This window comes from Anguilla rostrata, chromosome 2 (assembly GCF_018555375.3).
Source record: "Anguilla rostrata isolate EN2019 chromosome 2, ASM1855537v3, whole genome shotgun sequence".
NCBI lineage: Eukaryota > Metazoa > Chordata > Actinopteri > Anguilliformes > Anguillidae > Anguilla > Anguilla rostrata.
The window spans coordinates 5,385,919-5,412,193 of record NC_057934.1 but is presented as its reverse complement, the minus strand read 5'-3'; the positions used below and the strand labels follow the sequence as shown (position 1 = coordinate 5,412,193).

The following is a 26,275-nucleotide window of genomic DNA, read 5'->3' as shown; positions in this document are numbered from 1 at the left end:
TGATTGTGACCGAGGTGTGAAATTGTTTCGGCGACCCAGGGTTGAGTTCCTTGACTAAGTGTGAAGTAGCGGTTGAATTTATACAACTCCTGACCCAGTTTAAAAAGATAACCCATTTCACTCTTTACACAGTGGCTCAACGGCATTTCAGCAGATGTTTAAAAAAAAAAAAAAACACCAACACACATTTTGTTCTGTAAGAAATCTTGGCGGTGAGAACAAGTCGAAATTAAGGCAACAAGCAGCACTTGCTTGTGAACTTGTCTGACAAAATAAAATTTTCAAGATTGTGTCGTTCAAAATAATATCAAAAGCTGTATTCCGTGCGCCAAGGACGCTATCTTTGTCAGAAGAGCAGGGCATAACACGATGAGATCACCGACGGGGAAAAGAATTCAGCCGATGCCAGGTGCATGCTGGGAGAGTCCGGCCACAGCGTTCGGAGCGCTGTCTGCGTAATGCAGTGGGTGACAGCTCCGCTTGCCTTTTAGTGATGTCATAGGTCGGAGTTCAGAGGTCGTCCATGTGTGACAGGTTTGAAGCCTCATCCGGTTTCAGCGTCTCCAGGCCGCGGCGTGTCGTTGTCCGCGTGATTAACGGCGGAGGCGCAGGGCACCTGCTGCAGCCCCCCCCCCCCCCGGTGTCTGCGGGCCGCTCTGAAGCTGATAAATATGGCCGCCTAATGAGCTTCTCATCAGCAGAGACCCACCACTCAAAGAGCGCTGTCTGCTTGATGTTAAATTCAAAATGGCGCTCCACAGATATTTACATATTTTATTATTTGTGTGTGTGTGTGTGAGAGAGAGGGAGAGAGAGGGGGGGTTTACTAGAGATCTAACTGTCCTGCAGGTTTTTCATTTCAACCCTAATTTGCCAGATCTAATTCTACTAATCAGCAGCTCAACGAGATCTTTAGCTGATTGAACAAGATGCGCTTTGTTAGGGTTGGAGTGTAAAACCTGCAGGATGCTAGACCTCCAGGAACAGGGCTGGACGGCTAAGGTCTAAATGTATCAGCTTCCTTTGATGATAACCGATTACACTGCTCCCTTTATTTGTTTCATTGACTCTTGAAATTGATTGAAGTGTCTTAGTGGCACACTACCCCCCCCCCACCCTCGTCCCCTCACCCCCTCCCCCCGGCCCCCCATCCCTGTCCCTGCCTCCCCTCCACTGCATTCTGTGGAAATCTCACACACAATAATTGCTTGACCTTTACAGCAGCAGGACTGTCTCATTAGAGCTGATGGATAATGACGGTCCCCGTCGCGAAGCCTGAACTTTGGTGATAATGAAACTGTGGCACACCTCGCGGGCGGGTCCTCGTGTGAGCCCAACCCCCCCTCCCCACATCCCCTCACCGCCCCCCCCCCCCCCCCACCATCCAAACCTCCCGCCAAACCGCTGGATGTCCCCTGTGAAACCAGTAAGCGGAGTCTCCGGCCTGTTCCAGCTTCAGGTGTGACGGCCTGCGGACCCTGTGTTGTGTGGGACGACCCCACGTCTCTCCTCCCGAATCCTGCAAGGGCGAGATGGCAGCTGGGACCTTCAATTAAATCAGCGCAAAATCGTCCCCCCCCTCCTGTAAACAATGTCACTGTCACACTCCTCCTCCTCCTCCCCCCTCCACCCCTCCCTAAACAGTATCATCAGCCTCCCCTTTGCTTCTTTCTCTTTGTTTGCTAAATCAGCCCCCCCCCTTCCCTCCACCCCCCAAAGATGCACAAAAATCAACCTGTGTGTATTTGATTTTGACTGTTTTAATCTGGTCGCCCTATTTGGCGAACCCGAAAGCGAGGGTGGGGCGTGGCCTCTTAGGCTCCTCCTCCTCCTCCTCCTTGCTCCACGGCCTCTCTCTCTCTCTCTCTCTCTCTCTTTCTCTCTCCCCTTATGGAAAACAGAGCAGCTTTCTTGCTTGACACTCTTGCTCGTTCCGCGCACCCCCGTCGGCAGTGTTGGGGGGGTGGGGGGGGGTCACCCAGATGGATGTCTCGGTCGCAGGGGTCTCCAGACTGCTGAGCCAGCAGGGGGGGCTGACACTCTAGCAACCATGTGCTCGCCCCCCCCTCACCCCTCCCACCCCCAACACCCCCACCCACATTCTAGATCCTTCCCTCTGCAGCCGCCTCAGGGAGCTGTGGGCCTGCGTGCGCATGAAGGAAGAGGCGAGGAGCGGACATACGTACGTAGGCCCCGTTCACCAGAATTTATGCCTGTGCGTGACCGTGCCGAATTCTAGGCCTGAGCCCGTGAAACAGTCCCGTCCACCAGGAACCTGGCGCTACAGAGGCACCACGTTCTACACATCCCAGGGGCTTCAGCACGCCCCAAATCACGCCCAAATATGGGCACGGGTTCTGTTTGTGCTTTCTGCAACGCCAGGCCTACGCTAGCCTTCGTCCCTCCGATTGGACCGAATCTCCACCCCGATTTAGTCTCCTCCAGAGCAGGATTTTACCTGCAGGTGCTCAGTTTCTTGCTCGTAGATGGTGTGTCTTCACGTCACCTTCATTTTACACACACTACAGACTTACGCCACCCGCACAAATTTAAATAGGTGTAGCATTTGACATTTTCGGGGTGCTAAAATTAATTCCGCGTCAAGGAATCAAGGCGGGCGTACGCGCGGGACCCATCCGAGGACGTCTTCCGCACCCCCCCCCCCGCCCCCCCGTCTCTGCCAGCGCGTCTCTTAATTGCCCCGTCTTTAATCAAACTGTGTGTGTGTGTGTGTGTGTGTGAGTGCCTCTCAGCGATCGCGATCACGGCCGATAACAGGAGCCTAAATACACACTATTATTAGCCGTACGTAACAATTAAAGCCGAGAAACCGCGGCGGGCTAATGTTCCCTTCGGTGGCAGGGGGGTGACAGGCCAGTGACAGAGAGGAGCGGTGGCGTGCGCATCTGTGTGGGAGGGTTTCGAGGTATTTTTCCTTCCCTTTCTTCCTTTCTTTCTTTCTTTCTTTGAGGTATGGGGGCGTGGGGGAGGGGGGTGCTGGTGTGTCACGCGTCTGCAATGGATCAGCCGAGCTCCTCTGTGACCTGCTGGCTTCTGTCCCGGAAGAGAGAGGGGGGGGGGGGGGGCGGGGGGGTCGAGGGGGGTCAAGCTCTCCCCTGCTGCTAGACGCGCTCTAACGCAGGGGGTCTGTCCGTCAGCTGGCTGGCGATGATGGTGACGCTCCCTCCCGTTGTGGCCCCGCCCGGAGAGACGCTACAGCTGATTGACTCAAAAGGCTCAAGCGTTTAAATATGGCGGTTCAACACAGCTATTTTGGTTATTTATCATTCATTTCTTAAGGGTTAAATTCACCTTATATGAGGTTGGGGGGGAGTCGGCCATTGTACTATTTAGTCGGGCAGTGGGCTTCTAATTCCTTGAGCAGATAGCATGTTTACACCTGGTCAACTGGTACAGAGTTAAATATTATTCCATGAACATGATCAGGATTACATGGGCTCCTTACAGAGCATGTATAGTTCCTGTTGGACTCTGTTAGAGTTGAATTGACTCAGGACATTTTACGGTGTAGCAAGTTAATTCTTTTTTTTTATTCCATTTTTTTAAATCAAAGGTTAATTATAAAAAATAACAGTACTGGTTGTCTGTCAGCACATCAAGTATATGAAATGTGTTTGGGCTAGGTACAACTGCTAAAGGGTTATGCACAGCCAGCATATTCAGATCACTGGAAAATATTTAACATGGACTGAATCTAGAGACCATGACCAAAACTATAACAGGTATGTTTATGTTCTTCTTATTTGTCCGTTATCCTGATACAAAATACGTTAGTGAGTCACTAAGTTTCCATACATTCATAAGCAAATGATTCTACCTGTTACAGATGTGAATGTAATCACCACACAAATCCATTAAAAACCTGAGTAGCAAAAAGTGTGCTTATCCAAAGAGTAGGCTAACATAATTTACTTTCACGCTCTTTCATGCTCGGTAGGAATAACGTGATTTAAATGATAATATTCATTACAGCTGTTTTCAGGTGAATTTTATGGAACCGGACAAATAGGACTGAAAAAACATACTCTTTTCAGAATAGCCATTCTGAAATGCAGGCATAGACATACTATTAAAACGTGCCATATGCGCTGTAAAATTAACCTGGCTGGATAGGACATGTGAGAAGAGTGCATTATTGAACTCGGCCACTGAAAGGCTTGGTACGTTTCCCATCGTAGGGATGCCGTTTCAGCTTCGCTCGGTTTCCCCGGGTCGTACGTCGGCTGTGTTTGCATTTCAGATCATTTCTAATTTATTTCTACATACATGGCACATACATCATCGCGGACCCGTCGCTTGCATTTTAAATATTTCAGCCCCGTTGAGATCGAGATGTAAAACACGTCAAAACCTGTGTATACGCTTCCAGCCGTTTGACCCCAGAGACGTTTCCCAGACAGGAAATGCACTGAAACAAGTCTTTCAAACAACTTCATGTGGACTTAGCACGCGGTGCCTGCGAGCGTATGTTGGGTTTATCAGCGCTTAGGTAGGTGGTGGTATTCAGTGAATATACACTCGCTTTCGCGTTTCAAAATGTTTTTATTTTATTTTTTTTGGTTTTGGACAGATTGATTTCTTGGCGCAAATTGGTACTGGGAAAATGCGATGGATGACAGCGTATCTGACCTTATGAAAGCAATCAGAGAAAATGCGCCAGGTTCCAGAAGGCTGTATCCACGTAACAAAACAAACAAATAAAAAACGCAAGCTGGCTGGGAACATTTATGCTTAACATAATGGCCTTAACTTTAAACGAGGTGACAGTTGAGAGTTAAGTTGAAGCTGTTTTCATTTCTCTCGCGCAAATTAAACCTCGCGGTTCACTGCAGTTAAACACTTTCAAGGTAATGCATAAAAAATCTGCTGGCAGCATCTCTTTGTGTGCGTGGCGCACTCTTTGCGACAGTAGTATTTACATGTGCATAAAGGTGGCATTCGAACGAATGACGTTGCTGTCGGTTTATCATTTTTGTGTTGTTTTAGTAAGAGTTGCAGCCTGCGCGTGACCACCCATGCTGCCACAACAGATTGTGGCAATGGAATCATGAAGGAGCTTCACTGCATTCGTACCAGCGCGCACTTTGCATTGCAGCTTCACCACGTGACGCAGCCAAATGAATAGTGTTCTTACTGTAGCAGGGTAGCCAGAAATATTAATGTAGTTGTGTCCTGCATAGAACTATAGGTGGGCCAGAACTACCTAGGTGGCTATTCACAATTGAGCATGGTGGTTTAGTCAAGGTAAATCAGTGGGCCAGGATACTGTTTAGGTCGCTGTGGCCCACACTGGCCCACCTGTGCTTACGTTGCAGCCGGTTTTTACTGCACTAATAATAGGCCAGGGTCTGTGTCCATCCCTCACATGCTATGAGGGCTAGGATATGCATCATATTTGGTCATAGTGTTTCCCAGTGTGGAAGTTTCTGTTTTAAGAGTATTCCCTTACTTTGTTGCACAATGGCAACTTCTCTGGTTGCCTGCAAATCATGCAATTAGGATAGTAAATAAGGATGAAACATTGGCGTTGTCACTGTAGAACACTCTATGGTTGCCTCCTTTCATGTAGAAACCAGAAAGAAACATCACCAATCAGGAGGTACATGTGCTAACAACAAATAGAACAATGGCAACAGTGATTGGTGGATACTTGCTTCCACTGGGCCTGCAAGGTAACATCAGTTTGGTTTCACCATATTTATTACTGATGTTAGGTACCTGTGATTGTTCAGGCTCTTTTAATTGGTTGGTTGCAATCACTTGCCTACAATTAAGTGCTTGCGATTGGTTGCTTGCATTGGTGGTTCTGATTGGCCGGCATTGAGCTATGCATTCCTCCAATGCCGTAATGGCACAGGTCGGAGTGAAGGGGATGCTTCATAGTTTTTGAAGAACTTGAGGAATCATGAGCTATTATTACGGCGTTTGAGTACTATTTCCCAATGAGAATAAAGAAATAAAAAATGTAGAAAAGCTGTTAAAAATAGCTCCGTGGCTGTTTTAGACCAGTGGAGAGGAGCAGGTGGTTTTTTATCGTCGTGTTTTCCATCTTATGAATCGCTAATGGCATGCAAATGCAAAAGGCGGTAGGTTCTAATGAACATACAGGTGGCCATGGTAACAGTGTAAAAACCATGGTGATTAATGTTTATGAATTAACAGGAAAACAGTCTGGTACAGAATCACGGATGGCACATATTATGAATGACCTCTATGCTGTTCTCTGTACCTCATACTGTGCCCTAGTTGTTTTCAAATGCAATATAGATTATTTCTTTCACTATCAATATTTTCATAAATCATACTTTCACATTTATCACATTTAAAATTTGATGCATGATATTAGTGATGTGTGTGATACTGTACTTGCCACCTGTATGATTTTTTTGCTGTGTAAATGGGGCATGCTCATTTTCGGATGGTAGTCTTCAGAGGGGCCAGAACATATTTGCTGTGGGCCAACAGATAGCCGCTCTCCTGTTAGCCATCGGGCACTATCTGAGGGCAGCCTGGTTTCATCTGACAAAGGACCTCTTCACATGGCTTTTTGGCAATTTCACAGCAGTGTGGGGACTCTTTTCTGTTTGCATTATTTAAAAAATAAAAATAAGCTTAGAACTTTTGCCATGATGACCCAAGGAATCAAGGTGGGTAGAGAATGCAAGGGGCTGTGTAGCCAATCAGATACAAGGGAATGTGTAAGTGATTGCTTTTGTCTGGAGAGACGTGAGCTGCAGCTAGCCCACCAACACCTCCTCCGTCGGCAACTTAGTTCTTCTTCTGGGGGTCTCCCGTCCGAGTACTAACCAAGCCCCCATACATGCTTGTCTTCAGCAGTTAGCCAGGAGACAGGTACAGGGCAAAGCGTCTTCCAGCAAATACCTCTCATCTCACCTGCTTCTAGAATACTAGAGTGCTATCAGGAACATCCCCGGCGCGTCCTGGGGCTCGTTATTAATTCACTAGATTTTGTTTAGCACCACGGACGCTTTCATCCTCGTGCAGTTTACGTGTTTTGACAATGTCTCGGTTTTGCTTGAGTCTGTTTTTTTTTTTGTTTTTTTTTTCCCCCCAGTATTTCCTTAGCTCATGGTTTTATATTTCCACTACAACCCACTTGAAGCCTGAGCACATATCCTCTCCCAAGACAGGGGAGAGCTTCTTCAGCTGTATATCTGTAATTCAATCCACAATCACATATTTATTTAATCCGCACTGGCTCGGGTGTATACCCAGCGCATCTTTTTTCACTGTCATGTCAGCTGCCATACAATGGCTTCAAGCAGCTAAACAATATTGGCTTTAAACTGGAACTGTTCTCGAGCCTTAGCTCACAATTTCAGTGTAAGCTAAATGGGTCTCGGGCCTTCGTATTCAAAACCCTGCTGGAGAGAAACAGCACAATATTGAACGGAGAAAATTTTGGAAAATGTAATTACGCCTGGCGGTGGATTTCTCTAGTCCTGGGATAATTGATCGCCGCTGTCAAAGCAAAGCATTCTGGAATGCACCGCCGACTGTTTACTCATATTTATGTATTATGCAGACTAGGTTTGGATGCAAATGCAACATTTAGAGAATTAAGCGTAATGCAGTTAGCACGCTCGTTGCGCCACCTTGCAGCGATGCAGTTATAGAAGATTAAGATTACATCACGGGGGGGCACTAGGGCAGCTGATGTAATTCCTGTCTGATGTGTGCTGTTGTAAATTATGAGATAATATTCCCATTTGGCACCGGCTGCATCTGAAGTCTGACTATTGTGACTGCTCTTGAGTTAAAGTTATGCTATTGTGACTCCTCCAGAGTTAAGGTGATAAAGTGTGAACCCCATGGTGTGTAATTGAACCCCAGCAGTGACAGTGCTGATATAATTGTCTCTCTCTCTCTCTCTCTCTCTGTATTTCTCTCTTTCATCTCTCACCTTCTCTCTCTCTCTTTCATCTCTGTCTCTAACACACACACACAGACTATGAAGTCTGCACAATATTCCTTTCTTAGCCCGCTCCCGCCCCCCCCCCCCTTAACCCCCCAACCCACCCCTCCTTGTCATTCTAACTTCTCCTTGAGTGCTTGAGGTGGCTGGTGAATGTGTCCCGTGTTGAAGCCACAGTTCCTTTTTTTGGGGGCCGCACGGCACTGTGCGGACACTACAGAGAATAAAAGGTGTGCGAGCGTGTGCTAGCGTCTGCTAGCGTGTGCTAGCGGGCATGAGCGTGTCCTAGCGGGCGTGAGCGTGTCCTAGCGGGCGTGAGCGTGTCCTAGCGGGCGTGAGCGTGTCCTAGCGGGCGTGAGCGTGTCCTAGCGGGCGTGAGCGTGTGCTTTCGGGCGTGAGCGTGCGCTAGCGGGCGTGAGCGTGTCCTAGCGGGCGTGAGCGTGCGCTAGCGGGCGTGAGCGTGTCCTAGCGGGCGTGAGCGTGTGCTAGCGGGCGTGAGCGTGCGCTAGCGGGCGTGAGCGTGCGCTAGCGGGCGTGAGCGTGCGCTAGCGGGCGTGAGCGTGCGCTAGCGGGCGTGAGCGTGTGCTAGCGGGCGTGAGCGTGTGCTAGCGGGCGTGAGCGTGTCCTAGCGGACGTGAGCATGCGCTAGCGGGCGTGAGCGTGTGCTAGCGGGCGTGAGCGTGTCCTAGCGGGCGTGAGCGTGTGCTAACGTGCGTGAGCGTGTGCTAGCGGGCGTGAGCGTGCGCTAGCGGGCGTGAGCGTGTCCTAGCGGGCGTGAGCGTGTCCTAGCGGGCGTGAGCGTGCGCTTGCGGGCGTGAGCGTGTGCTAGCGGGCGCGGGCGTGAGCGTGTGCTTTCGGGCGTGAGCGTGTCCTAGCGGGCGTGAGCGTGCGCTAGCGGGCGTGAGCGTGTGCTAGCGGGCGCGGGCGTGAGCGTGTGCTTTCGGGCGTGAGCGTGTCCTAGCGGGCGTGAGCGTGTGCTAGCGGGCGCGGGCGTGAGCGTGTGCTTTCGGGCGTGAGCGTGCGCTAGCGGGCGTGAGCATGCGCTAGCGGGCGTGAGCGTGTGCTAGCGGGCGTGAGCGTGCGCTAGCGGGCGTGAGCGTGCGCTAGCGGGCGTGAGCGTGTGCTAACGTGCACGCTCAGCCGTCCTTTTTTACAGTTCTGCAGCGCTGGCCTCCGGCCAGTGACAGATACGCATGATATTTCACAGAGAAGCTCGGCAAATAGAATACCCTGCTGTGCTAAAGAAAACAATGTGTTTTAGGGCAGCAGAATACAATCCATCACTGGCCGTCAAACCCGTTTAAAAAGAAAATTAATGAATAAATTCCTTCTTTTTTTTTTTTTTTTTTTTAAAAGCACCTGCCTGGTTTTTACATCAGAGGGTTAGAAAAAAAAATGACAGGGCCCTGCTTCCCGAAAAAAAAAAAACTTTGCAGTGCTTTTGAGGATCCATCCATCAGGCAGCCCATCGGATGCCCGAATCAAAGGGTCCCATTTCAGCCCCTGCAGGCTCCGTGACCTCTCTTATCAATCACTGCCCATTTGAATGCACATGTGACCTTTTCTCTTTTTTGGGGGGGTGGGGGGGAGGGGGTGGTTAATGATGCTTCTTGATCCATTGGCTGGAGTAAATGCAAGGGGGCCATTTCATGCACTCCTCTGTGCAAATCTGGATTTCTGGCACGGATGACAGACTCCGTAGAGCCTCCTGTATATGGCAGTGATTCCCTGTGCTTTATCACTATATACATGAGGATCCGATTCCCCTTCTCTGGCTAATCAAATTGGAGAACCGTAAGAATACACACACACACTCGCATGCACATGCACACACACATATTCACGCATGCCCGTGCACACTCACACACACACCCGCACACGCCTGCAAGCACACACACACAGACACACGCCTCAACACAAACACACACACACACAGAAACAGATGCTCACGTCCCCCATGCTCATTCGCTCAAAATATATAGTATATAAAAATGTATACTAATAAAACTTTATATATGTGTCACGGTGAAAGATTTGAATAACAGAACAGCTATTGTTCTATTTGCAGATGACAATAAAAAGTTTGAATTGTCTTCTCAGACGCATCTGATTCGATTGACACCAGCTCATTAGCCATCTGTAGAACGACGCAACAAATGTGTGATCGAGTGATTACCAAACAGCCCTTGTGAGGGAGATATGATATAAATATATCCTGTGAGTCAGTCTTCCGCAGCTTCCAACCACGCTCAAATATTTCACCCACAAACACGAGGAGACTTATGAATAATATTCATCTGCCATAGCCGTTATTTATCGTCCCGTCTTTAAAAATGAGAAACGAGAGAAAATAATTCCACGGTCCTCCAGCAGCCTGAAAAATTTCATTGTTTCATCAAGCGATATTTTAGATTATGCAAATGACTTTTCCCGACTTTAAATTACCTTGCGCAATTTACCATCTGCCTGTTTGTGGGTGTGAGCTCTTCGAAGGCGCTGCGCAGCTCCGCTAATGTTTCGTTGTACGGGTGCATCAGTGTAATGGTCCGTTTACGCTATAAGCCCATCAAGAATCTACAAAGATCACTGGATCGGTGCAGCGCTTGTTTGGGATAGTATGCCGCCGCACAAACACCGCGTCCAGCTACCAATGCTGGCTGTGTTTGGTGAAGATGAAATGATTTAAAGGTGTTTGCAATGCTACCCGATTACTTCGAAAGTGCACTGTATAGCTATACGGTACTCATAATTTCTTGTATGGTGATCTCAAACACCCGATTATCGTGGACATCAACGGTCAGCGACACACATTTCATATTCGCCAGCTCCAAATAATCAATATTTATTCACTCAGCTCTCGTCTAAAAACATTTACCGTCAGGTACTGACTTTTAATGCAGCGCTAACGTCCGCTTATGAATCCTTTAAATGTCCTGTGAAAGAGGGATAGTGCCTCTCTCTTTAGGATGTGACCTCTTTAATTTAGGCCCATGGGCCTGTCCCCTTTCACCAAAGGAGCATGTATTTGGCATTGCTATGTACCAAAACAGACGGAAAAGCCAGTTTTATATTCTTACAAGGTTTCAAGTTTAGTTTCATGTAATAAAATGGTGGGTAAATTCCACAATACTGCTCATTTGCCTGTTCCAAATGTGAGTTTGTTTATTTTGGCAAAGAGAAACGCTAAAATGGACACAGGTAGACAAAACCAAAGGATTATGTACTTTACATTTCTATCTGCAGTTTTTTTTTTGAACTCATTAGCTGTTGTTTCTTTAGTTTAGGGTTGCCAGAGGTGCAATAAATGCCGTCACTGATAATAACTTGTTGAAATTAATTTTTCCCTAGACATGTAGCTGAAGCAGTAAAAACTAATGCACACTGTTCACACAATGCATTTCATGTTTTTGCGTATGTATTTTCATCATAGGAAATCTTGCATCTAGAATCTTTTAGAGCTGCAGATTAGTTTATTTTCCCTTTTTCTTGCAGACGCCAGGAATGTTTTGGCTCTCAGCGAATCGGAAAAATAGGAGAAGAAAAGAAGAGCGAGCGTCGGAATGCCTTCCCAATTCATTATCTTCCTCCTCCTCCTCCTCCTCCTCCTCTGGAGCAGGTACTCATTATCCCGGCTGGAGGGCTTTCTGAATAATTGATGAATTTCCATGGGTCCCGTAAAAAACAGAAGGCGTTGGCAGAGATTTCCTGGCACTGTGGAGGGGAGGGGGGGGGGGGGCAGAGGGAGGTGGGGGGGTGTGGGGAGGGTCCTCCTGTTCTGCATCGGACCTGGATGGGGGGCTCAAGCCTTAGGCTCCAGGTTGTAGGCCAGAGGTGCTCAAATCTGACCCTTGAAGTCAGTAGATAGTCTAGCGCCAGATCTTTGTTTTTTTTTTGTTTTTTTTTTTTGTTTTTTTGCACCTGATAGTTAATTGATTGATTGATGTCACTGATTGAGCAGAGGCTCCACACACCTGGTGTCACAGGTATGAATCAGTGTCTGACAGACTGCTGATCTGGGGTCCACCGTACCTGTGCTAATTTTGTCCATAGCAGCATAAGCCAAAATGCAAGACTGATCCCAGATCAGCCCTCCCGCTCTGAAATGCTTTATGTATACAGGGGCCTGATTTAGGACGTCTTTTACACTGTAGGTCTTTCCTTATGATGAAAAAAAAAAGCGATGACGCCTTAAATTATGCAAGGTGACATTTTCGCCTTGTGCCCTCAGGGACTGGCGGGGGGGGGAAGAAACACCTTATAAATGATTAACAATAACACATCTATTAAAACTGAATAATGGGCTCATAAAGGGCCCAAATAGAAGTTCAATCTATGCGCTAATGACCGTGTATGTCAGTTATTACCGGCCTAATGACACGTCAAGTGCAGTGATTGTCGTCGGTCTGGGGGCGAATTTTCCTAATTTAAACGTTGTGGTTTCTGCTACAGTATGTCAGGAGCCCCGTGGCGAGTAGGACGAACCTTCTGCTCGGAGAGACGGAAAATCAGTGGCCCAAAAAAAGCTGATCTGAGCTCTTTGATTCTTATCTCTCCCAACCGCCATCGGTTCGGTGCAGCCTTGCAAATCACAGCTGCTGAGGCATCAAAAGCGACAAAATGTGTCGTGCTGTCCTGTAAATTTTAAAGCTGCGGATGCTGGGCTTGGTCTTTGATTTGCAGCTCGATTTTCGTCATCTTTCTCAAACTTTTTTTTTTTTTAAAGGAGCTCGTTGGAGAATGTGGGTGTAAGATGACTTGGATTGCCTTCAAGCTGGACAGAACTGGTTATGGGTCAGTATTGTTTTCACAGGGGGTGCATACCTTGGGTACAATGCCCGTGCCCTACCGGGATCAACGCACCTTTTGTTACAAGACAGTTCTCCGACAACTATATAGAGGGCACAGCACTGCTTCATTCTTTACAGTGGAGGTAATGTGGAAACGATAGTTATCCCAACAGGCCTTCTCATTGAGGTGGCAGCTGTGGGGGGTCCAAAGGATGGATATCATCAGCAGGGCTAATCTCCTGGTCCTTATCCAGGCTCTGAGCGTGCCGCACCGATGCGAAATCGGGGCGAACCCGTCCTGGTGCCCCAACAGAACTAAGCTAAGTGGGTACGTCTGGTCTGGTTTAAATTTAAACCTAGTGGGGGGAGGCGGCAAGGGGGGGGGGTGATGGGGGCAGGAGGGATGAAAGCAAAAGAATTCTGTGTTGTCCTCAACTCTTGGGCCGCTCGCCCATCCGTCGCAGTCAGACCTCGGTGTGGCCGGGGAAGCGTGCGTTAGCGGCGGCCGTCAGAACCATCGTCTGCCGGTCAGAGGTCGGGGGAAATATGCGAAAGGCTTGAGCGGCGAGGCCGACGGTGGAAGCCGTTTCAGTCATTAGACACCCGAGCGGAACGGGCTCGATGGATTCGAGAAGGGCGCGGTGTCAGCGAGCAGTTCTGAAGTCCATGACGATTCAGGCGCCGCAGCCAGCTCGCGTCCGAGCTGTGACGCCGAGCAGTGCCGTTCGGCCCACGGTTAGCACTGGGAGTCTTAGCAGAAAGCAAAAAGGATTTAAACTACCAAAATATTTCTGAATTAGTTGTGCGGAGCCCTCCCCATTCAGTTTGACGGTTCATCCTGACCCCCACCCCCCAGATCTTCTTGTAGGGAGGTACAGAAATTGTACCCATAGCCAGCAGAACAGAAATCATTTGTGCCTCTCTTGCTTGTAAAAGGTACTTCGCTTTTTTTTTTTCACTTAGCACCCAAATAGTACCTTGTTTTTGTACTTACAGAGAACGTTTGGGAAATTAGGTCCTTAAAGAAAATGAGGTCTTTCTGAGAGTGTCGGTTAATGCCATTCTCTGAGCAGTGATGGAAAAATCTCCTCTCCCCTCCCCCAGGAAGGAATGCGGCCTCCTGCCCAGATGGCACCAGGTGGGAGGGGGTGGCAGAAGTGGGGGTGGGGGTTCAAAAATCAGACCTCACCATCCATCACCCCACCCTCTCTCTCTCTCTCTCTCTCTCTTTCTCTCTGATAACCCCTTCACCGTTCCACGCACGGCTCACTCCTCCCTGGCACCCGGTGCGGGTTCGAGGAGTCACCGGAAGAATTTGTCCGAGTCAGCTAATTTTTTTTTTCTTTCTCTCTCTCTTTCTTTCTTTTTTCTTTCTTTTTATCGGCCCGTTTGACTGGCGAACCCTGCCGAAGATGCCGATCAATCTTCCTCCTCCGCCACCGCCCCCCCCCCCCCTTCCCCCTCCCCTCACCATGCACGTATGCACGAATGCCAAGGGTTATCAGGTCAATAAACTACCTGACCTCCCTGCAATCATAAAATAGTCCGAGCAGTAAGGGAGGGATTGATTAACTTCGTAATTCGATTTAAGCTGCGCTGGGCCCGACCGTGCGATGAAAATTGAAATGAGTATAAATCTGCCGTGGGAACGTAGTCCCAGAAAAATAAAATGTTAAGTGGAAGCTGTAATGTTTTATTTTTCATCACGTGTGGAAGGCCCTTTAGCTGAAGAAGGATGATTATTTCAATCCTGGAGCATTTATTGTATGAATGAATTAATAAATGCATCATCTATATATATATATATATACTACATGGCTAAAAGAATGTGGACACCTGCCATGCAACGTCTCATTCAAAGTTATGGGCATTAATATGGAGTTGGTCCACCCTTTGCTGCTATAGCAAACTCCACTCTTCTGGGAAGGCTTCATACTAGAAGTTAGAGCATTGCTACACCCGACCCCCCCCCCACCCCCCCCCCCCGGCCCCACTTTGAACCCGGAGCACGCCACGTTCGTCTCAGGACGACTGCCAGCCTGCCTGCCTGGTTGTAGCGCAGAGCAGCGGAGATTCAGTCCGTCGTCGTCAGGCGTCGCTAACGAATCTGCGGGGCGAGAATCTGGCGCGAGGGGCTGCCGCGGTCGCTGCACGACTCCTTTACCGCCAAGCCGCGATCTGTCACGCGGCCGGGCTGAGATGCCCCCTGAGCGCGGGGGCAGGAAGTGTTATCCGCAGGTGGGGGGGGGGGGGGGGGGGGGTTGTGTGTAGACCTTTGTGACTGAGGTTATTAATAGAAAGGTGCGGGGGGGGGGGGCAGGGGGGCGTGCTGGACACCCGTCCGAGCTGGCAGAGTGGGTGGGTGGGGGGGGGGCAGGGGGGCAGGGGGGAGACGTGCTGGACACCCATCGGAGCTGGCAGAGTGGGTGGCAGTGTGCTGTGATTTCCTGCTGATGAAAGAAATTAAATGAGAGGGAGAGGATGCTGCTGAGAGCTGCTAGGGTCGGTACAAAGTTAAAAAAAAAAACATAATTTTATTATATTATTTATGAGTGTGTGTTTCTGTGTGTGCGTGTTTGTGTGTGTATGGGTGTGTTTGTCTGCATGTGTGTGTGTGTGTGTGTATGTGTCTGTGTGCGTGCGTGTGTGTGTATATGTGTGTATGAGTGAGTGTGTGTGCGTGCATGTGTATATATGCGTACATGCATGTGTGTGTGTGTGTGTGTGTGTGTATAGATGTGTGTGTGTGCCATCTGTCTACTGTGGTAGCATCACAGAACATATTTCTATATTTCTATAGAGCGTCTGAAGGAATGATTGTATGTGGAATTAGTGCATCCTGTTCTACAAGCATTTTCCCAGGACCTCTGTGTGTTGGGCTAAGAAACCGTTCAGTGGTTCCTTCAGTGAAGCTCGCTGTCTGTTGTGTTGATACTGAAACCATATGCAGGTTCCCTGCTGGGTGTAAGTGTGTGGGCCAGCTTTACAAAGTGTCCATTTTACTATATAAACCTAACTGCCAGGATTTTCTTTTTTTTTTCTTGCGGATTACAAGAGTGGCTTTTTTTACGGTATCGCTCTCCACTACTGTAATGTGCCCCGTAGGGCCTACACGTGGTGCATTTTAAATGCCCCCTACAAAAAATCAGGCTTATCCACTCCGCAGCCGAAGAGCTCAATTCATAGACTAACGCTTTGCAGTTTTGCAGCCGAAGAAATTATTCTGTGGGATTATGGCATTTTGGCAACAGCTGAAAGCCCTGTATAATTCACAATTAATTGTCCTTTTTTATTGTTGATCACACCCACGGCCCCCTTGGAGTATTTCCTTACCTCATCAGCAGCTGGACACCTGTAAGCGTCAGACCTGCTGGGAAAGGAATTCAGGCGGTGGCGATCGGAGGAACTCTTGGCTCTGAAAACCCCTTTTCTTGCTGATTTTAACCAGAAAACAGAAAGGCAGGTGACCCTGGGCTTGTCCAGGACCTGGCGTTGAGGACCGCTGCCTTAACACACAGCAGGTTCTCACCTGGTCTGGGTTGTTAATGAACTCTGAGCTGGAGTGAACAGCAGTGGGAGATGCGAAGCTCCTCTTGACTCAGCCGAGAGGCCAGAGTCCTCAGCCTCCGGTTCCCGAGGGCCACAGTGTCTGCTGCTTTTCGGTGCTTTTTTTTTTGTTGTTTCTGTACTTTAGGGGCTCATTTGTCAGAGATTGGATAAAGGGTCCACACACCTTGTTTCCAAGGGTCTAAATTGGCTGTTGATTGAAAGGGAGCAGCGAAATGTGCAGAGACTGCAGCCCCTCCAGGACCTCAGTTTGACACCCCGGAGATGATGGGGTGGATGCTTACAGTATATCAGTGTGAGGTGAAACCAGGTCAGAATAGTTCGTTTTGTTATCAGCCGATTTAATTAATGAATTAAGAACCAATAAAGCCAATGCACCCTGTGGTTTTTAAGCTATGGTTCCATCATTCAGCGGACATGCACACGCACACACTCACACACACACACACGCACAGCACACACACACACCCACGCACACGCACACGCACTGCTTTGGAATCCTATCCAGGGATTGTCTTTTTGATTTTTTACTGTGTCGTTCTTTTAGAATATTGAAATGTCAAAGAATAAAACATCTGTTTTAGTCTCTTCTCAGAAAGAACTGGACCATGGAGCCATTTCAACAGAGCACTCGATCCTAAAGGGTGTCATCCAAAACTTTGAAGAAAAACACATTTTAAAGGATTAAGGGTAGAGAACTCTTAATTCAAAACAGATCTAAAAATTTTAAAAGTGGAGTGATCTACACCACTTGTGAGACTGTGACTGTTGAAATACTTGCTGGCCTTTTAACTTAAATTATTAGCGTTTGTTTCCATTCAGGAAAACAAAAAAATTGAAACCAATGAACCATCAGAGCAGGTCTATATGATTACATGGCAAAAGTACAAAAAAAATACAGGCGTGATCTCATATATATAAATAAATATGACATCATGCCATCATGTTCTTATATATTAATGTAAAAATGGCTCGAAAGAATTTCAACAGTGAACACATTTGTTGGATCTTCGGTTGTTGATGTTACTGCACTAGAAAGGACTGTGCTGAAGACGGCAGTGTGGTATAATGGGTAAAAGGACCTGGACTTGTAACCAAAAGGTCATAGGTTCGATTCCTGGGTAGGACACTGCCAGTGTACCCTTGAGCAAGGTACTTAACCTGCGCTGCTTCAGTATATATCCAGCTGTATAAATGGATGCAGTGTAAATGCTACGTAAAAAGTTGTGTCTCTCTCTCACTCTCTCTCTCTCCCTCTTTCTCTCTCTCTCTCTCTCTCTGTCTCCCTCTCTCTCTGTCTCCGTATCCCTCGCAGATGAACGCATGCATTCTGGGAGGGGTTTATTAGAATGCATTTATTGCCAGTGACAAGTAGACTGTAATCTTTGTCAGATGGCTCGGGTTCTCCTTCCCGACCGAGCCGCTGTTAGAGCCGCAGAAGGTTTCTGTGTGCGCTCTCTGTCGTGTGTGGGAAAGTCTCTCACCGAGGCCTGCGCACATCTTGAGCTCTGGAACGAGGGTTCCGAGGAAGATCTCCCAACATCCTTGAGTGAGCGGTGTTTTAAAATCGCGGGGCGTTGCATCGTCGCGATTCGGGGTTTGGGTTTTCGGCTTCGGTGCGGGACAAAAACGTCGGTGGGAAAAGCCCTCACCCGCGAAACAGTGCCCCTTCCGCAGCCTCCCCTGACCTTTGACTAGAGTTACACAAGCGCTGACCCCAACGGCCGCTGATCACAGCCAGCAAGCTTGGTGCAGTTGGCGGCATATCTTACTTCATTACACTGGCCGCCGTCCACCGTCTGAGAGAGATGGCGCTCCATGTGGGTAGCATATGTAGCCTAATGGTTCGAGACCTGGCTTTGCTACTTCAAGGGCTGTAGTCTCGGTTCCCAGCAAGGCCTCTGTCATCGTCTTCATCGCGGCAGTAAAATCTGCAGCTGTCTAAATGGGACTGTATGCGGACTGTAAGTTGATTTGGACGGGAGCGACTGCTTCGATGTAATGTTTGTCCGGGCAAGTGATTTTGTCACTTCCTTGGAAACTGCTTGACAACCGCTTTCAAGTGTTGCAATGGAGTTCTGATGAGAAAAAAAATAAATTTCATCAGTGAACTAGTTTTATTCACTAATACACCGTGGATTTGTTGATGCCATTCAAGTAAAAGAAGTTAATAGTAAAAATGTTTTCAAAGAACGTGAAATCTAGTTTCCAGTGTATCATATCTGGTTAAAAGGTGAAGGATGTTAATATAGAAAACTTATCGCAGGCTACCAGGCCTGCAGTGTATATAGGTTGTCATATAGTGGGAAACATAGGTTGTGTGAGGCAGTTTCTGTCTGCAAGGGCTTCGTCTCGAGAGTAACGATGAGTCGGCGTAGCAGAGCGTTCTTTGTACTTGGTCCCCTAAGTGACTGGTGTGTTTTGACTTTCTTAATGATCCGTCCCTCCGTGGTGAACTGAAGGTTTTCTCAACCCCTGACACGGTGTTTGAACAGGTGCGACGTTCGCACACGCGCAAGTTATGGCAGCCGTGGCCGAACCGCAGCCGTTCAGCGAACGCCACATATCATTTGATTTTTCCAGTAGCCGTGCCACCCCCGGGGTCTTTCCCAGGCCTGAAAGGTGAAGCCTAAATGAAGCTTGACTCTGTGGCACTTGGCCTGGAGACCTCCTGGGAAACCTGGGATCCTGTGGGAACTGGTGTTAGGGCGTCCAGTAGGGGGGGCGGTCTTGTCTCCGAGCCCAAGGAAAACCATTAGGCAACTATAGGCACACTGGGCCAGATTTGCTAAGGAAATGTTTGCCGCGCAAAAAACATTCGCTGTATTCCGGCTCTGTTGCGGCCGCAGATACTGACACATTAGCAAACAATTCACCGAGACTTATTTACATTACATTACAGGCATTTAGCAGATGCTCTTATCCAGAGTGACGTACAACAAGTGCATTAGTTCAAGGTGCAGAGGTGCAAAATAAATATACTAGAGTGAAGTAAAGATCGTAGTGCCAGAAGTGGCCACATAGATCAGGACTCCAACCCTGTAGAGTAACCTGTTCAGCAAACAACATGTTCTATTTATGCAATCAAATAAATCGAATGCCCTCGTTCGTGATCTACAGTATAGCGTGCTAACATGCCCAGATTACGAAGCACTAAGAAATGGGTACGGAGCAACCGGGCACAAGTAGTGAGGGAACCACAAGAAAAAGAAAACTTAAATTTACAGATCACAAATTATAGTCAATGGTCAATGAGGTACGGGGAAGGCCACAGAGTGTTTGTAGATGAACTGTATTCACAATTCATTATATACCCAATACTGAATGCATATGGATAAACCTTTTTTTTTTTTTTTATTAATTCAGAACTGCATTTTTATACTCACTGCAAGATCATGACTTCAATAGAAGTCCTTCCAATTAAAAAAAATATTATTCCGTATTTATATCTGAAAATAAGTGAGAAACGATTAGTGGAAGCATGTCTGAAACACGTTTAAAATCCCGTCCCCTTTCCGGAGCGCTGCGCATCAGAGAGAATGCATTTGTTCATCTCCGCCCCGTCGCTGCCCGCGAGGGAAACTGATTTGACTGGCGAGGACGAGGAGCACAGCGCAGACAAATTACCACCTGCTTTCAGCAGTTCAGAAAAATGACTCACGCAGAAAGAGGCTGAGTCGCAATTAACGTGAGCTTCGGCGAATTAGACAGCACACTTAATTGGGCCTAATTACATAAGGCGCATAGTCTCCGCCCTGTTTTAGCACGTTCACTCCAGGTATGCATATGCATGAACACATTTAACTGCGCATCAGAAGGAAAACCGCAGAGCGACGTAATCCCCACATATGGGGCGACATAGCTCAGGAGGTAAGACCGATTGTCTGGCAGTCGGAGGGTTGCCGGTTCAAACCCCGCCCTGGGCGTGTCGAAGTGTCCTTGAGCAAGACACCTAACCCCTACCTACTCTGGCGAATGAGAGGCATCAATTGTAAAGCGCTGGATAAAGCGTATAAATCAGTCCATTTACCATTTACCCTTATAGCGATTTTGACCCATCGCGACCGTTCAGTAAATCCGGCGTAGATGCTGCAAACTTGCAGCGACTGTTTTTGTGTCAGAAAAGGCGGACAAGCAGCTTTTAGTCCTTCAGTAAATCTGACCCACTGCGTTGGAGGGATTGCCTTTCCTGAACTTTACACGTCGACATCAAGATAAGTCACTCTAATGCACGGGGCCAGTGTCTTAGCACCTTCCAGATTCTCATCTTGCTCTTCTTCCTGAACACGCAGATCCACCTTTTTTTCTTCTTCTTTTTTTTAGGATGAATCGCATCAACGTCCTCCCAGGCCTATTCATAACCTTTCCCGCTGTCGTCTAATCACCCCCTGCCTTATAGTTGGAGATCTTGGCCCCATAAATAGCTTCATGCTCGAGGGATTGACAAGACTTTGATTTAAGGATCGGACACCATTTATGCGATTTAACTCGTGTGAAGCATGTGGACTGAATTACGTTACTTTATCGTAGCTTCCGCGCGCGGTTTCCATAAAGGGAATCGCTAACCTTCCCAAATACGCGCAAGATTCTCCGCCCAAGATGAATTCCCCCCGGGAAGAAAGCGACTGCGCCATAATGGATGGGATTACACGTGTTAAGGCCTATCATCTGGGGTGTTTGGCTGAAAGGACGGCGGCGGCGGGTTTTGCATATGAATGGAAAATAAGGTGGTTGGCGGATAATTGTGTTAGCCGCGAAGGAGGACTGTCATTTCAGGCGCTTGATTGTGGGGTGAGTAATTAGCGTGCGAAAGCCGCGTCTGCGCGGAAGCCGCTGTTGATTTTAAGAACGGGTTGCCATGCATAGCTACCAGGTGACGGGACGCGGTTTCCAGAATTATGCAAATGGTTTTCAAAACTTTTGAATTAATTTATGCCTGAAACAGGGTTTTTGTACAGTTTTTTCTTTTTTTTTGTTTTGCCATCTTGTCTTAAGACATAGATATTGGTCTATATTGACCATAATTCCAAGCTAGCCACCTGTTTATCTGGTACTTTATTTTTCATGGTGTTTAATTTCAGGAGCACTTGATAAGTAAACTATCTGGCTATCTGGCTGCTGGTAGCTCGCAAGCAAACACCGATGATTGCCGATGGCTAAAAGGATAAGCAGTGTTCCATGCAGCTTAATAGCTCTACCGATCAATATGCTCTTCATACTGCAGACACAGGGCCATGTCTTCTGTAGAGTCTATGCTGAGGTACGGATAGTCCTGCTACCGCAGTCATGTGCATTTCTCCATAAAATCAAAAAACAAAAAAAATAAATCTACTACTGCTTCACCAAAGTACGCATTGATATAGATTCCAAAACCTGTTGGCCTTTGATATCCTAAAAATAATTTCAAATGTGTGCATTGTTAGCCTATTGGATAAGGTTAATGTCGGAGTGTGTCCTCTTAGCATGAATCCTGGTTTTGAAATACCGAAGCCAATTTGTGTTGCGAAACTGGGATTAACATCAGCTCTCTGTGCTCTGGATGTCAGAGTCATGGCTTCCGATGACGTGTGAAGCCTTGCCAACGTGTAAATGAGCCAGACGCCAACCACATTCCAGGAAAAGACACAGTAGTATATGGGTGGTGTCACGCAAAATCCTCATATCTCATTGGCCTCGGCAAAGAACTGGAACAAATGTTTCTTTCAAAATGTACCAGGCCAGAGTAATTATTACGCTTTGAACCCGACTTTATTACCGGTTAGAGCAAGGCGACCTTGACAGCACATGGAGCCATATCATAACATAACATAACCTAACATCAAGATGATGAATGGCACAAAATACTGGCCACAGTAGGTCGACGCTAATGGTGAGCCCGTTTAAGGTCAAAGGCCAGAGTGATGATAATGCTGCTGTGTTTTTCGTGTGTGTGATTTTTAAGGAGGACTAAAATCTGTGCATGTGAGTGCATTCTCATTAGCTGATAGTTTCCGTGACGCACTCGCGTCTTCTTAGGCAAATGACTGATGATGGGTTTTTTTCGTGATGATTGACAGAGGATGCATGCAGGAGCCACAAATTGACACGTCTCCCCACCACCCGCCCCGCCCCCCTTCCCTCTCCCCTCACTCCCAACCCCCCGGTGTGAAATGAAGGTTTTTTTTTTATTCTCTGAAGGTCAGCCTTTTTGTATTAAGAAACTTCTCACCAGATGTGATAAGGCGTAAATTGCAGATCTATCACTTTATTCCCGTCTCTCTCTCTCTCTCTTCTCTCTCTCTCTCTCTCTCCCTTTCTCTCTCTCTCTCTCTCTCTCTCCCTTTCTCTCTCTCTCTCTCTCTCCCCTTCTCTCTCTCTTTCTTTCTCCCTCCCCTTCTCTCTCTCTCTCCCCCCATCTCTCCCTCTCTCCCTCTCTCCCTCTCTGCTCTAGTTTTCACTTTCACTGAGGGGTCCGTGTGTGAAATCAGCAAAAAAAAAAAAAAAAAAAAGAAACGGCGGCTGGCTGGCTGGCGGTTTGATTTATGGCTCACTCTGGGCTGGCTCTTATCAGGTGCGAGCAAGGCCCCCTCGTTCGTATGCAGCGCCGCGTCTGAATAACAATGGCCGAGCGGCAGCGGCATTTCGCTCCAGAACCCTCTCCTCCAGCCCGCCAGGACAGCCCAGATTACATCTAGCTCCTTGATTAATGACCGCCATTTCGGCGGCTACATCGGGGGACTGGTCTGTTCTGGTCCGGGAATGATAGGCCGGTCTTAAAACCCCGTTTCTGTTCTCTCTGAGCGTTTTTTCTGCGGCTGATAGCGGTTGGCTGCTGAGATGGAGATGGGCGGGCTCGCAGGCGGTAAAGACCTGCTGTCAATCAAAGGGAACACCAGAAATAAAACCCCCCCCGAGGGTTTTTTCTAAACAAGAGAAACAAGGGCGCATCACCCACAAGCGTCCATGTCCCTCACACTTCTTTCCAACGATTTCAGCAAGCAGCGATTACAAACGCTGGCTGACTTTTTTTGCAGATAGGTAATAAAATGGTATAAGCTCATCAATTATGTTCTGGCGATTAACTACTTGCATTGTATTTTCTGGGTTTACGTTGTAAATGAAGCTAAAATCATAAGCATTTCATGTAATTATGTTGCAGCTGTAACAATCGTGGGTAAATCTGTGTAAAAATCGAAGGTAACATTTTGAGCTTTATGTCCGAACTTCCCCCCAGAACCCATAATCCGGATTAGCGCTCGGTAAACTAGCCTTCATTTTGAACCTCCTCCTGCTCACGTCTGTGTGATCCTGACTTGTGAACTGGGATACCTTATGAAGCAGCGCTTGGCATCATATGCTTCAGAGGAGACTACATGCTTCATTGGGCTCTCCTGAATTGCTCGCTCTGAGCATTGGCTTACATATGCAACTGGACATTTAAAACTGGAGTGAAACAGGAGGGGGAAAAAATCACATTCAAAAAATATAAAACAAAGTCAGTTGGTAAAAAAAAGAAATGGGATCTCTTTAAAAAAAAGAAAGAGACAGGAGAGACCGAATTATTCATTCCAGTATTTTTTTTCCCCCTTCCTCAGTAATTGAATCATTGCCATCTGTATCTCTGGAGATGAGACACGTTATTTGGGGAAATTATTTAAATATAAGAAATGTGTTAGCTAATGTAATTAAATTGAAATCATCACAGCTGCAGTTCTTAGTAGGAAAAGTAATTATGTGATCTAACACGTTAGATTGATGAAAATGAGCAACACGTCTTCCACTTAAGAACAATAAGCCTTTTTTGCATTTATTGCTATTCAGAGATTCCCAGACTCCGCCCCTTTCAACCACATCGGTGTGAAGAACGAAATGGATTCACAAGGATTTGTCAAACAAACGTGTCGTTTCTTTATGGCAAAGCTCATAAATAAACAAGATGCAACACTGTGTGAATTCTGAAAAGTCTTTAATGTAAAAAAAAAAAGTCTGGGCTTCGAGGGACTGGAATGCGTTCTTTCCACAACTGCTGAGTGGCGGTGAGCCATAATAGGTAGGGAGCTCTGTGTGTGGCTCAAAAGGCGTGGGTGCAATTTCTAGTCGTGGTGCTGCTATTGTACCCTTGAGCGAGATACTTAACCCGAAGTGGCTCAGTAAAAAAAAAAAAAATAAATAAATAAAAAATCTCCGGCTGCATAAAATGGACTCTGTGTGTGTGTGTGTGTGTGTGAAGGTGTGTAATCTGTGAACGAGAGCACCTGCTAAATGCTCGAAAGCGTAAAAGTAATGTACTGTACACAAAGTTCGAAAAAGTAGGAAGACGGGCAAAAAAAAAATGGAGTTCTTTCTGGAGTCACGCTAACAGCTGGGTTATTGTCTCTGCTATTGTGCAGTAAACTCAGCCGATCGTTGGCGCGTAGCCTTAGCTTCCCCAGGTGTGCTGCACAGCGGGTCCTCATAAAGCAGGTGTGTGTTCATGCAAAGGGGGTGGAGGGGGGGGGGGGAGATTGGGGTGGGATGGGGTGGGTGTAATTGAAACAGGAGGAAATGCTTCTCAGATGAGTGCCAGTGTGTTTTTTTTTTCGCCTGGTCCTCCTCACTCCTCATGGAACTGAGAGCATATTGAAATAAAAATATATTATAATATAATATATAAAATATGATACCAATATATTGCAATATATTTAATTGAACTGTATTCATCGTTATACTTTTCAACATTTTTACAATGTATTTACAGTGTATTCCATTTCTGTGAGGGATCGATTGCAGTTTTTTTCATTTTGCGACCCAGACTGTGAATCCGTGACCGTACGCCTGCACTGTGGAGTTTGGCTGCTTTACACGAAAGTGAGCGCACCCCACAAAACCCCCCCCCCAAAAAAGTTCTCTCCTGCGGTAGCCCCCGCCATTAAAGGCCTCTTTGAGTACGAACGTATGAAATATGGGAGCTACAGACGCAGCAGGAAATTTTAGCGAGCCCGAAAACGGAGTCGTCCAAAAGCAACAAGGTGCAGGAGAAGTGTGATTTAGGGCCGAAATATAAATCAAGCGCCTCTGTCAGGCCTCTCCTTCCTGCCAAAAGCGAGGGGGGGGGGGTAGTGTTGGGGGAGTGTGGGGGTTTAATAAGAGAACCCTCCTTTGAGTCCCTCACCACATTCCGGGATGGTACGGTAACCCGGGTTGTGGGATGAGGGACGTCACCCATGACATGCATCTCCACACTCCGTGACCCAGACGACGGGGTTTGGAAACCCATTCGGGGAAGAGAGAGAGAGAGAGAGAGAGAAAAAAAAACAAAATCCAGCCGCAATCCAGCAGATTTATTTTCCTGGAACGATTTAGAGAACATCATCATCATCATCATCATCATCGTCTGGATTAATCCCGTGATTGATCCAATTAAGTCATTAAGGACTTGGACTGAACAAAGCCAGTAAAAAAAAAAAGAGGGCCTCTCGCGGCAATGGCGGCTGCCAAGCCTGGGCTGACATGGGCCCGTGCCCGAGCCCGAGCCTCATTTGACACGCCCCAAACCCCCCCGGTTTACGGGGCCTGGCGCCTTTGTTTGTGTGAATCTTAGCGGTAATTCCGCTCGACGTTGGCCGCGGTGGCGGTGGCTGCGGTGGCGGCGGCGGCCTCCTCGGAGATCGCGGCTAATTCTATCTGCATGGCGGTGCACATTTGCATACGCCTGTGATGGGGGAGCCGCGTTTGTTGGCAGTTGCATCCTTAAACAGACGGATAATCAACTCCGTTGAGCTTTGCTTGGATAATCAAACATGCTTCAGCTCCCAGCCCCTCTCCCCCTCTCTCTCTCTCTCTCTCTCTCTCTCTCTCTCTCTCTCTCTCTCTCTCTCTCTCTCTCTCTCATTCTCTAAGACAAAACAACAATGTCTGTGCTTGGCAACACTGAAATCTCAACGTGAGAAAGCTTTGGTATTTCCACTTCCGAGTAAGATGCTCAATTAGAAAAATTATTTTCAAG

General features: G+C 47.5%; 1 long non-coding RNA gene across 1 annotated transcript in view; it reads left to right on the top strand.

Annotated features, from left to right (window-relative positions):
* Positions 1 to 4,200: 4,200 nt before the first annotated feature.
* LOC135244327 (uncharacterized) overlaps positions 4,201 to 26,275 on the top strand; it is a 45,748-nt gene continuing 23,673 nt past the window's right edge. The window contains exons 1-2 of the long non-coding RNA XR_010326958.1: positions 4,201 to 4,510; positions 11,450 to 11,573. This is a non-coding gene — a long non-coding RNA (uncharacterized LOC135244327). The remainder of the gene's footprint in view (positions 4,511 to 11,449; positions 11,574 to 26,275) is intronic.